The sequence below is a fragment of the Microcaecilia unicolor genome, chromosome 10 (assembly GCF_901765095.1).
Source record: "Microcaecilia unicolor chromosome 10, aMicUni1.1, whole genome shotgun sequence".
Lineage (NCBI taxonomy): Eukaryota > Metazoa > Chordata > Amphibia > Gymnophiona > Siphonopidae > Microcaecilia > Microcaecilia unicolor.
The window spans coordinates 112,187,224-112,201,009 of NC_044040.1; the positions used below are offsets into that span (position 1 = coordinate 112,187,224).

Sequence of the window (13,786 nt, forward strand, 5' to 3'; positions counted from 1 at the left end):
CAGTCTCGAGGGGATCAGCAAGCAGGCAGTTTTAAAAGATTAGGCTGAATGCTGTTAAGAGAGAGGAGATAGTTTAGATTTAAATATTCTTGATAATTTAGATTTGTCTTATAAGGAATTCTGATTTCTGCTTATTTTAAAATATGTTTTATTCTGTTTAATTAATAAGTTCTATTTCTCTATGTAAAATACATCTTTGTCTGACTTTTTCAAGTGCGATTTGTCTGCAGTTTAAGAGGTCATCATCTGGTTTGAATTATCCGCAGTCCTAGCTAGGTTGAAAGAGGTCAGGAAAAGTCAACTCTTCTCCTTGATTGATTATAGCTAAGTGTAGGACTGGACTCCTGAATGTAATAACAAACCATGTCTGTGTGCCATTAAGCAAGACTGGCCCCTTGGCCCTCTAATGAATGCCAGAGCCCCAGTTAGTATGAAGTTGATTGGGAATCTGAGAATTAATAATAATAAAATGCAGGAGATAGGTGCCAACATGTCTAGTTTGAGAGGCCCCAGGTCGTAGGTCAGTTTAGGAAATATCTTGAAACCTATGTAACTGAATATTTGAGTAAATGTGTAGAGATAATTAGTTCAAGACAGGGTAACTCAATCTATTCCTTACCATCTGGTGAGAACGGGGGGGCTAGAGGGGTTTAGGACAATATATAAATGAGAACAGAAGCAGCTTACGTTAGAGACAGGACAGGAGAGCCAAGACACAGAGAGACGAGAGAAAGAGCTAAGACACGAGAGCTGAAGAGAAGGAGAGGTTTAGCGCTGATGTCCTACTTTGTTTGGTGGGCAAATTAAGAAGATTTCTCTCTCATTCTGGTGTGTGGTGTTTTACTCCTGAAGTACCACAGATTCTGCTAACAATAGTGGTAATTCCTGCATCAAAACCACATACAAAATATCATAAAACATAAGAAATATCATTGCATTCCTCAAAAACAAACAAACTATACAATCATTTGCCATATTTACTTTCTGTCACATATTTCAGCTGTCCTTAAAGCAGGTTTTCTGGCTTTGTGCTAACTGGTCTGTCTTGGATGTTTCAGTATGTCGTACTCTTGTGCATGTGTTTATAGTCTTAATTGGACTACTGTAATGTTTTTGCTGGCCTCCCTAAATCCCAATTTAAGAGGCTTCAGACCCTTCAGAACACAGGTGCTCACTTTTTATATCAGGAATGGGGTGGCGTGGCAATCACATCAGTTTCGTTTTCTTAAACCTTCATTGGCTTCCAGTGCTTTTCTAAGCACGGTATAAAATTTTGTGTGACACATAAGACCATCCACAATGGTAAACATTCCTAGCTATGAGAGAACAAGCAGTGAGGCACAAAAGATGAAGATTCAGCTTTTTCAAAGTCCAAGTGAGTTTTTATTGGAAAGTTTCAAGTCCACTGGTTGCGAGGACTTGAACATGGCTGTGTTCATCAACAATGCCTGCGTCAGGACTCTTTCAACCTGGTAATAACATAAATAATGATTAAAGTAAGTTGCGCACACAACCGACCTTATTCTATGATTTGCATGCACAAATTTGTGCAGTAGTCTGAAATTTGGATGCACAATTTTATAGACTTATGGGGTTGGTTTTTCTGAAACTTAACCACCTTAGGACTCTGTGGCATCTGCTGTGGGCACAAGGGATATGTTTCCTTCTCTTCAGATGCTTTTTTTTTTTACCATAAATATTTTCTTCAGAGAAGTGGTTGCATATCTCGCTAAAAAAACTTCAGCTTCCAATGTGCACTCACGTTCTAGTGCATTGTTTTTGCCCAGGGAGAAAAGTTTCAGAAGCCAGATATGGAAGGGACACACTGCTACAGTTCAAAATAAATAGAATATGTTTCTCAATATCTTTTGAATGTTTGGCTAGGTTTATTATACAGTACACTTTTTTCAGGCTAGCTTCTCTAGAGCAGAAGGAACAACAGCTTCAGGAAGAAGCAGGAAGTCTACCACAGGTCCTGACAGCCACAGAATGAGTCATCCGCATTTTAAATCGTTTTCGATCTTTAACGTGTTGTGTAGACAAATAAAGAAATGACTAATTAGAGCCCCACACCACGCGGTTTTATGTTTATGTTTTAGGCTTCACATAACTTTAAGTAGTTTGAGTAGCTGTGTCCACTTGTGACAGGACCTAAGTATAACTTTCAGCTCTGAACTGTGGGAGATAGGATTTGAGGCAGAACTCCTTATAAATGTAGCGCGGCGAGAAAATATATCACCATCCACTTGCCAAACATTTAACTAACTGTAATACCTCTTAAATCTTTTTCTTTTCCCCTGTAATATCTTCCTAGATTTTTATTGATTCGGGAGTCCCTCACTGTCCTCCTTCTTAAAGGAGGTGGGACTGTTTTGAAAGGCAGGGCTGTTTTTTTTTTTCTTTTTCTTTTTCCTAGTCTTTCAGCACTATCAGGGATTCTGTGGTGGGTCAATTTACAGAAGGAGAGAGACATACTGGCTGCAGAAAGCACACTTCGAGCTCTACAGGTATGGAGCATGCATGGCAGTGGGAAGTAGAGGTGGAAGATACTGGGAGAGAGGAAGGGGCAAGCATAGAAAGAGTTCCAGAGAACGGGATAAAAAAAGGAGAGTTATGGGGCTGGGCAGGGAACAGAATCATGGCCGGCTGGGTGAAATTACGTAGTTACTAGGAGAAACTTGTTGGAAACGTTTTGAACGCCTAAAATTGGAGAGCACAGGTTGTGCTTGGACAGTGTAGTTCTTTAGAAGTGTTTGTGAGCAAAATGCAGTTGACTGCAGAAAAACAGACTAATTGTAGTGACTAGAACTAGTTGTACCAGTAACTTCGCAGGATGTTCTGGTTCTTTGCTTCTTAGGCATCCTTTTGTGTGATAATATATACAGGATAATATATGCAGAATTCCGTTTACTAAAGCGAATTAATAGTAATGTCAATGCTTGTGCTAATGTTACTACTAAAACATTTAATTCACAAAGTGGTTTATTAATATTAACATAGGTTATTGAAAATTTTACAAGGCACACAATCCCCCTTGATTCTATATATGGTTCCCAAAATTGCATGCCAAAGTGTGAGCGTGCATCTTAATTGTGTAAAGAGCTGTTAACAATAACTGGGCGCTAACAACCAAATATTGCAGTTGGCTTTGATATTTTTTGTGTATGCATCTTTCTAAGCACTATTCTATAAGATCTGAGCACAAAACATTTAGTGCGCAACTCAAAGGGCCTGGCCATGTCAGTGGCTTCATTAAAGATATGCAAAGTATTGGATAGCAGAGGAGCTTAACCGAGATTGGATAGCAGAGCCGGTAGTGGGAGCGGGGCTGGAGGTTGGGAGGTGGGGATAGTGCGGGGCAGACTTATACGGTCTGTGCCAGAGCCAGTGGTGGGAGGCGGGACTGGAGGTTGGGAGGCAGGGATAGCGCTGAGCAGACTTATACGGTCTGTGCCAGAGCCGGTGGTGGGAGGCGGTGATAGTGCTGGGCAGACTTATACGGTCTATGCCAGAGCCGGTGGTTGGGAGGCGGGGCTAGTGCTGGGCAGACTTATACGGTCTGTGCCCTGAAGAGCCAGGTACAAATCAAAGTAGGGTATACACAAAAGTAGCACACATGAGTTGTCTTGTTGGGCAGACTGGATGGACCGTGCAGGTCTTTTTCTGCCGTCATCTACTATGTTACTATGTATTATAGGAATTTGGGGGATCCGCGCCTAATTTACATGCCAGGATTTTATTTATTTACAGTGGGGGAAATAAGTATTTGATCCCTTGCTGATTTTGTAAGTTTGCCCACTGACAAAGACATGAGCAGCCCATAATTGAAGGGTAGGTTATTGGTAACAGTGAGAGATAGCACATCACAAATTAAATCCGGAAAATCACATTGTGGAAAGTATATGAATTTATTTGCATTCTGCAGAGGGAAATAAGTATTGATCCCCCACCAACCAGTAAGAGATCTGGCCCCTACAGACCAGGTAGATGCTCCAAATCAACTCGTTACCTGCATGACAGACAGCTGTCGGCAATGGTCACCTGTATGAAAGACACCTGTCCACAGACTCAGTGAATCAGTCAGACTCTAACCTCTACAAAATGGCCAAGAGCAAGGAGCTGTCTAAGGATGTCAGGGACAAGATCATACACCTGCACAAGGCTGGAATGGGCTACAAAACCATCAGTAAGACGCTGGGCGAGAAGGAGACAACTGTTGGTGCCATAGTAAGAAAATGGAAGAAGTACAAAATGACTGTCAATCGACAAAGATCTGGGGCTCCACGCAAAATCTCACCTCGTGGGGTATCCTTGATCATGAGGAAGGTTAGAAATCAGCCTACAACTACAAGGGGGGAACTTGTCAATGATCTCAAGGCAGCTGGGACCACTGTCACCACGAAAACCATTGGTAACACATTACGACATAACGGATTGCAATCCTGCAGTGCCTGCAAGGTCCCCCTGCTCCGGAAGGCACATGTGACGGCCCGTCTGAAGTTTGCCAGTGAACACCTGGATGATGCCGAGAGTGATTGGGAAAAGGTGCTGTGGTCAGATGAGACAAAAATTGAGCTCTTTGGCATGAACTCAACTCGCCGTGTTTGGAGGAAGAGAATGCTGCCTATGACCCAAAGAACACCGTCCCCACTGTCAAGCATGGAGGTGGAAATGTTATGTTTTGGGGGTGTTTCTCTGCTAAGGGCACAGGACTACTTCGCCGCATCAATGGGAGAATGGATGGGGCCATGTACCGTACAATTCTGAGTGACAACCTCCTTCCCTCCGCCAGGGCCTTAAAAATGGGTCGTGGCTGGGTCTTCCAGCACGACAATGACCCAAACATACAGCCAAGGCAACAAAGGAGTGGCTCAGGAAGAAGCACATTAGGGTCATGGAGTGGCCTAGCCAGTCACCAGACCTTAATCCCATTGAAAACTTATGGAGGGAGCTGAAGCTGCGAGTTGCCAAGCGACAGCCCAGAACTCTTAATGATTTAGAGATGATCTGCAAAGAGGAGTGGACCAAAATTCCTCCTGACATGTGTGCAAACCTCATCATCAACTACAGAAGACGTCTGACCACTGTGCTTGCCAACAAGGGTTTTGCCACCAAGTATTAGGTCTTGTTTGCCAGAGGGATTAAATACTTATTTCCCTCTGCAGAATGCAAATAAATTCATATACTTTCCATAATGTGATTTTCCGGATTTAATTTGTGATGTGCTATCTCTCACTGTTACCAATAACCTACCCTTCAATTATGGGCTGCTCATGTCTTTGTCAGTGGGCAAACTTACAAAATCAGCAAGGGATCAAATACTTATTTCCCCCACTGTATTTATTGTTTGCATTTGTATCCCACATTTTTCCACCTCTTTGCGGGCTCAGTGTGGCTTACAATAAGATATGAATAATGAGAATACAGTTGTTACAACTTGGTTATGGGTTACATTGTACAAGTTATGCGAGATAATCAAATTATCATTAGGAATATCACAATGGGACATCAACATTGAGACATTAGGAGGAGACAATGGGAAGCGTAAGGGCAGTGTTAAGATACAGAGGCACATGGTGTACATATTTCTGTGAGTAAATGTATGAGTAATGTGGAATTATGGGGGATGAGAGATCATAAGTGGATGTGTGATGCATTGATGAACAGTGAGTGTGGACTCTATGTGTTTTGGTTATTTCCGTAAATTGTCTCAAATAGATGGGTCTTCAGTAATCTGCGGAAGGATGTTCGTGGATCGCTCTTAAGTTGCGTGGCAGTGTGTTCCATAGCTGCGTGCTCGTGTGAGAAAAGGTTGACGCGTGTAGCGTCTTGTATTTCACGCCCTTGAAAGTAGGGAAATGGAGGTTGAGGTATGTTCGGGAAGATCTCCTAGCATTTCTGGGTGGTAGGTCAATCAACTCGGACATGTAGGCTGGGGCTTCGCCGTGAATGATCTTGTGGACTAGTGTGCATACCTTAAAAGTGATGTGTTCCTTCAGTGGAAGCCAGTGTAGTTTCTCTCGTAGTGGTGTTGCCCTTTCATATTTTGGTTTTCCGAAGATGAGTCTGGCTGCTGTGTTCTGGGCTGTTTGAAGTTTCCTCAGTGTTTGCTCTTTGCAGCCTGCGTATAATGAGTTGCAGTAATCCAGATGGCTGAGGTCGAGGGATTGCACTAGGTTACGAAAGACGAATCTTGGGAAGAATGGTCTTATCCTTTTCAGTTTCCACATGCAGTAGTTGTGTTGTTTGCGTGAGTTTCAAGTTTTATGTGGCGGTCGATAGTGACTCCAAGGATTTTTAGCGTTTCTGAGATTGGAAGGTTTAGGTTTGGTGTATTTATCGCGTTGAATTCGTTAGTGTTGTATTGGGAGGTGAGTACCAGGCATTGAGTTTTTTCTGCATTTAATTTCAGACGGAATGTGTCTGCCCATGTGTTCATGATGTGTAGACTTTGATTGATTTCGTTGAAGATTTCTTTGATGTCTTGTTTGAAAGGGATATATATTGTCACATCATCAGCGTATATATATGGATTGAGGTTATGGTTTCATAGGAGTTTTGCTAGAGGGATCATCATTAGGTTGAAAATAGTTGGTGAGAGAGGTGATCCTTGTGGAACTCCACATTCAGGTGTCCATGCCTTGGACGTGGTTGAGTGTGATGTGACTTGATACGAGCGCAGGGTTAGGAACCCCTTGAACCAGTTCAGGACATTTCCTCCAATGCCGAAGTATTCAAGTAGGATTTCGTGGTCGACCATGTCGAAGGCACTTGACATGTCAAATTGTAGGAGGAGTATATTGTTCCCGGTTGCTATTATTTGTTTAAATTTGGTCATAAGGGTAACTAGTACTGTTTCTGTGCTATGGTTCGACCGGAATCCGGATTGGGCATCATGCAGTATTGAGTGTTTGTTTAGATAGTTTGTGAGTTGTTTGGTTACCATCCCTTCGGTTAACTTGGTTATTAGTGGTATGGATGCTACTGGTCTGTAGTTGGTAATTTCGCTCAAGTTTTTCTTTGTATCTTTAGGAATTGGGGTGAGTAGGATTTTTCCTTTTTCTTTTGGGAAGAGTCCATTTTGTAGCATGTAATTTACATGGTTCGTTAGGTCAATTATGAATTGTTGAGGGGCTGATTTCATGAGGCTGTTTGGGCATACGTCTAGTTTGCAGTTGGATTTGGCATATTTTTTGAGAGTTTTAGAGATGAGGTCTTCTGATAGTGGTTCGAACTCAGTCCAGGTTCTGTCTGCTGGGTGTGCTCCTTCTTCTGGATCCAGACAGTCTACAAGAGTGGCGTATTCTATGGGACTGGCGGGTATTTTGTGTCGTAATAGTATAATTTTCTCCTTGAAGTACTTCGCAAGGCTGTCGACGTCTGGTATGTTTTTACCGTTATTTGTAACTGGTGTGGTATCTAGCAGTTTGTTCACGAGGTTGAAGAGTTTATGTGTGTCTTTGTAATTTGGTCCTATTATTGTTTTGTAGTGTTGTCTTTTTGTCTGTTTTATGGTGTATTTGTATTTTCTCCGAAGTAATTTCATCCACTCTCTCATCTTACACCATCTTTACACCAGGTTTCAGTTGGTGCAAATTCTCATGCAGAAATCAGCTGTAAGAACTATTATATAAATGATGCATAACTTGGAGCGCCTTTTATAGAATACAGCTCTGAGTGGATTTTTTTGGTGCCCAAATTTGGATGCCAGTTGCTTTTTGCTTTTGCTAGTGAGTTTCTAGAGGAGCAGGTAACTAACTGCATATCTTAGCTTGAGATCCCAGCTCTCCTTCCCCCTCCCAGGCTTGCTTCATCCTCATGTTACATTCATCTTTCATCCTCTGGTGTCCACAAAGGGCCTTCTGCATCCTCTTTCTCCTCTTGTGTGGTTGCCACCCCTTTTTAGTTGGCTGATGAATTCTCCTTTAATTGATTGATTTTATTTTATTTGTTTTTAATTTTAGTAATCTGTAACTTAAGAATTAACTGGGCAGCAGGGGACTTGGCACCCAAAGGGGTGTGTGCGTATGGGGGGGGGGTTGTAACATGACAAAGGGTGCAGGATCTTGAGAGATGAAAGCCCTTTGGATGCTTAGGTGGGGGGTTGTTTGTCCTGCAACAGGCCCTTATTCATTTTGAAAAGAGAGAAGACTTGTATGAGTGGCCTTTTATGGATGGGGCGGTTCTGCTAAGTGTGGTTTCATGCTACAGCACACCACGTAATGACAAGTGATGTTGGAGAAAATTGAGTCATTGATGGCTCTTTTCTCCTAGAGAGTGGTGTCAGAAGTCCCATCAGGACTATTTGCTGGAATCTGGGCAGTATGACCTCGTGCTTCAATACACCTATTAATGGCACTAGAATAGGGGTTCTCAACTCAGTCTTTAGAACACACCCCAACAAGCCAGTTTTTCTAGATATCCACAGTGAAAATGCATGAGGTAAATTTGCATCCATATTAGAGAATAACACAGGGACAAAATTTGTTCCTGTTCCCATCCTGTCCCTGCGGGTTCTATCCCCGTCCCCACCTCTTCCCCGTGGGTTCTGTCTTCATTTGCAGAAGCCTCAAACACATGATTTTATATTTAAATCTTTTTATTAAAGTATAAAAAGGAACAATATGCTGTGCAACTGTTGTTTATAAATCACAAATAATCAAATAATGGCTGATATATATTGGTATATGGACAACAGGCCAACATCGATACATAAGACTTGGGGGACGAGGAGAAGGAGGGGCCAGGGCTGGGCTGGCTCTTCTATGCGGAAATGGATGTGGCACGGCATATCACCTATGTGCAATTAATAGACCCTGGTTAAAATAGTAACCTGGAATGTTGGAGGCATTCATTCCCCAATAAAGAGATCTAAAATATTACATTACCTACAGCGTATAGTATATTTGCAAGAAACACATTTAACTGACAGTGAACCTGCTAAATTAGAGAGGTGGTGGGTGGGCGATTGTATTGCTTCTGCAGCAGTTGGGCGTAAGGGTGGGGTAGCTATTCTTATTAGGAAAGGAGTGGCCACATAACTCACTAATATCGTGAAAGACCCTGAGGGACGCTTTATCTTTGCTTCAGCGTTGGTAGCCCGTCAACAGGTTTTGCTGGGCAGCATATACGCCCCAAACCAGCTAGACCTTAATTTTTATAAAAGGTTAGTGGCAGTGTTAGCCAAAGTAGACGCAACCCCCTTGTTATTGGGTGGGGATTTTAACATGACGTGGGATCCCGCAGTAGATAAATCTAATCCTCCTCCAGGACAGTGACGACCTGGGTCTAAGGGACTACCTAATTTTTGCGCATTACTTAACCTTATAGATGTTTGGAGGACACTTCACCCCACTGACAGGGAATACACTCATCAATCTAGGGCCCATAACACACATTCCAGAATAGATTATTTGCTGTTCTCGCGATCGATCTTCTCGGACGTTTCAGAGGCTGAAATTGGCCCATGCGTAATATCAGATCATGCTGCGGTGTGGTCAGTTTGGACCCCGGGGACTCAAAATACTTGTGCGAAGACCTGGTCATTCCCTAGTTACTTGTATAATGATGGGCAGTTTAAAGAATATTTAATAGGGAAGTGGACAGAGTACTTGCGACATAACGAGGGGCCCACAACAGATGCTACCCTATTATGGGAGGCTGCCAAGTCGGTACTGCGCGGCGATATAATCAGCTACGTCAGCCATTATAAGAAGGCCAGGGACAGGGAGATCTTGCGGTTGGAAAAGCAGTTAAGACGACTGCGGCAGCTCTTTGGACAACAACCGTCGTCTGGAGTCCATCGAGACATTCTGGCGGTCCAAACTACTTTAAATTCTTTAATTCATGAACGAGCGGTCAAATCACAACATTATTATAAATACCACCTCTATAAACACGGGAATAAAGGAGGGAAAATGCTGGCAAGATTGGCGACTACAAAGAAGGTCAAAAGACAAAATTTGACACTTCGACATGGGGGACAACTCCTTCACACTGATGCAGAAATAAGTGATGTATTTAAAAAATTTTTCCAACAATTATATGACACAGAGGACGAGGGGGGCTTAGCAGGGGATTTGTACTTGGGTAATATTGCGATACCTACCATAACACAATCAGATAACAAAAGATTGAATGCGCCTGTTACCACGGATGAGGTCAGTTGGGGCATTGCTAATCGTAAGGTGGGGAAGGCGCCGGGTCCTGATGGACTCAAGGCAGAGTTCTATAAAATGATGGGAGACCCCATAGTGCCAGCATTAACTAATGCATTTAACTCTTGGGTAACACTTGGTCGATTACCGGACCATCTTAACTTAGCTCAGATTATAGTACTGATTATAGTACTGATTATAGTCACAGAGACCCTAGTGACATCTTATAGACCTATATCCCTTCTAAATCAAGAGGTAAAATTGTTAGCAAAAATACTTGCCAATAGATTAAGCAGAGTGCTCCCAGACATAGTCCATGATGCACAAGTGGGGTTCGTGCAGGGGAGATCGGTGGCACGGCATTTAAGGCGCATCCTAGCTTCCCTGTAACGTTTAGAGATGATGAACAAGGCCTCAATTATGATAAGTTTTGATGCTGAAAAGGCGTTCGATCACTTGGAGTGGCCTTTTTTATTCTCAGTCCTAAATACTTATGGATTTCAGGGATGGTTTCTACAGGCGATCAAGACACTGTATTTTTCCCCACGGGCTAGAGTGATGGTAAATGGGGTAAATTCCGGAGATTTTGAGATACGGCGAGGAACTAGGCAGGGATGCCCTTTGTCCCCCTTGCTCTTTGCCCTGTACCTGGACCCCTTGATTCGAGATATGAGCTCGTGCCCAGCGGTTCATGGGGTACAGATTGGGGCTCAGGAGTTTAAGGTTGCTGTGTTCGCTGATGACCTTCTGGTATTGCTCACGGAACCACAGGAATCCCTGGCAGCTCTATTAGAACTTTTTCAAGAATTTGGGACATATTCAGGGTTCAAATTAAATTTTGAAAAATCAGAGGCGCTAGCGATACCAGAAACCACGAAGCGATTATGGTCAGAACAGTTCCCGCTGCGCTGAGAGGCGGATTCGTTTAGGTACCTGGGGTTCCTTCTTACTACACAGACAAAGACTCTACTATAGTTTAAATGTTAAGAGACTTATGGACAAAACAGAGCAGCAATTGGAAGTGTGGCGCCCACTGACATTGTCCCTATCGGGGCGGATATGTCTCATTAGAATGGTAATCCTTCCCAGGTGGTTATATATGTTACAAATTCTACCACTGACTTTGTTAAGGAAGGATATAAGACTTCTTTATTGCTTAATTTTGAAATTTTGCTGGGCACACAAAAAGGCCAGAGTAAGATTAACACGCTTATGGGGAGGGTGGCAACAGGGAGGGCTGGGATTACCTAATTTGCAATATTATAACATAGCATGTCTCTTACGACATGTTAGGGACTGGGTATTTCCACTGATTATCATACACCCATTGACATGGAGGGAGCTCTCTTTAGACCTTATACATTGATATCTTTATTGCATGCAGACAGACCTACATTACCAAAGGCTTTTAGGCATTCAATGCTTTTGGGCCCACTGCAGGTTACATGGAAGTTTTTGGGGAAGTGTTTGGGGGGAGACGCGCACACAACAGAGCTTTTGACCATTGTGGGGAATCCACGATTTTTACCCGGGATGGCGAATCAGACTTTTGTGAGGTGGGCACAGGTGGGTATTAGCGATATTGGGCAAGTGGTAAACTCAGAGAGCCAGATTAAAGATTTAGGGCAAGTGCTCCAACAGGAAAAAAATAGCATGGGGCGATATATTCGCTCACTGGCAGTTGAAACATTATATCAGGACCTTAGATATTGAAGCACTAAAAATTGGCCTAGGCAGGAAGATTCAGGAGCTGTTTATGGAGCTCTCAGACAAAGCTCCATCTATTTCCGACATTCAGGGGAAGATATGGTCATTGAGACCTGGGGAAGAGCTAGCCATCTTAGGCAACGATGGGAAGCAGATGTGGGGACAAGCCTCGCTAATTGGGACATTGCAGCTCATATAAAGGGAATACCTAAACTGGTCAGTGGGGCACTCTATCGAGAATGTGCCTTTCGGATGATACACAGGGCCTATTTCACATAGGTACAACTATTTAGAGCGGGAGGAATTCACACACCCATTTGTTTGAAATGTAATAGTACTGAAAACACCTGCTATCATGCATTTTGGGAATGTACAATGATACAACAGTTCTGGAGAAGAGTGGAGAGATTTTTGTCCCTCATGCTGTCAGGCCACATTCAAGGAACAGCTATTCAACTGGTCCTGGATTGTCCGGGCTCATTTAGGGGCCTGAAAGCAGATGAAAAACTACTCTGCCGTAAACTTTGTTTGCTTGCAAGGAAATGTAGCTTGCAGTCATGGACTTCACCAGAACCTCCTGGGTATTGGCACTGGAGAAATCAAATACACCAATTGATGATGTGGGAGATGAAAGAAGCCAAAGGCTCCTACAAAAGGAAAAATCGATTCTTAAAGATCTGGGGACCTTTTATAAACACTCTTACACACCGTGGTAGAAGTCTTGTTATGATTGGCCAGAATGACACCTTATGATAGAAATTTGCAATTTACACAGTGTAACCTAAAAGGGAGGGGAGGGAGGAAGGGAAGGGGGAGGGGGGGAGGACACAGGTGGGGGAGGGTGGAAGGACGGTAGTGTAATAGGGGGGGATAGGGAGGGGGGAAATTAAAAACTTGAAGATGATGTTATGTATACTAAGGTACTAAGGCGTTGTTTATAGGGTACAGGATTTATGTGTAACATGTACCTCTTATTGCGGAGTGTATGTTTAGTTTGTCTTCAATAAAATTGTTGAAACATAAAATCACAAATAATCAACTAAAATAACCCCCACACACACCCTCTGCCCTTCCAACCCCAACAGTAGCTGACTTCTACTACCCCAAGGAATCCTAATCCACCCTGATAAAATGTCCAGGAGTATAAAATACAACCCACTCTATATACCCTAGCAGGGAAGAAATATGCCCTACAAAACACAGTTATGATTTTTTTAATCTGTGGATGAATAATAAATCATCAACAATCTCATGATTCAGTCTAGCTCTCCTGTCTTTCACAGTCCTTCCTGCAATAGAAGATGTCTTTTTAGAACATGTTCTGGTAGCAGGAATATACAGGATCCCCCAAGCAAATTTTGCTAGTTGTGGCCAGCATGTTTGCTTGTTTTTCCAAAAAATCAAATATCGTCGTCTGCATCACTCAAACATAATTAACAATCCAGTTAATTAACAGGCTTAAAAGTAGAAAATGACACGGGGACAAAGTTTGTCCGTGTCCCCATGGGCTCTGTCTCCATCCCTGCCCCTGCCCCTCAGGCTTGTGGGCTTCTCAGAGTTCATCACTGACCCAAAATTGTGAGGCTTCCTGGAAGCATTGCTCTCTCAGTCCCTGAGACTACCGTTGAATACAGGGTCTCTTTGTATCGAAAGAGCCCATTCCATATCATCAAGCTGATCAATCCATAGGCTGGTGGGTTGTGTCCATCTACCAGCAGGTGGAGATAGAGAGCAAACTTTTGCCTCCCTATATGTGGTCATGTGCTGCCGGAAACTCCCCAGTATGTTCTCTATCTCAGCAGGTGGTGGTCACACACAGCAGCAGCTCTGGCTAGGCCTCCACGCCTAATTTTTAGGTTTTGTTGAGTGCCTGGGGTTGAGGGCTCTTTTGAGCAAGTGCAAACCTGGTGGTGCCAGGTCCC

At 43.1% G+C, this 13,786-nt stretch overlaps 1 protein-coding gene across 1 annotated transcript in view; it reads left to right on the forward strand.

The window, feature by feature from the left end:
• Positions 1 to 2,223: 2,223 nt before the first annotated feature.
• The window catches only part of PPP2R3A (protein phosphatase 2 regulatory subunit B''alpha), a 1,495,967-nt gene continuing 1,484,404 nt past the window's right edge, over positions 2,224 to 13,786 (forward strand). The window contains 1 exon segment of the mRNA XM_030217215.1: positions 2,224 to 2,507. The gene's annotated coding sequence lies outside the window, so the exon portion shown is untranslated.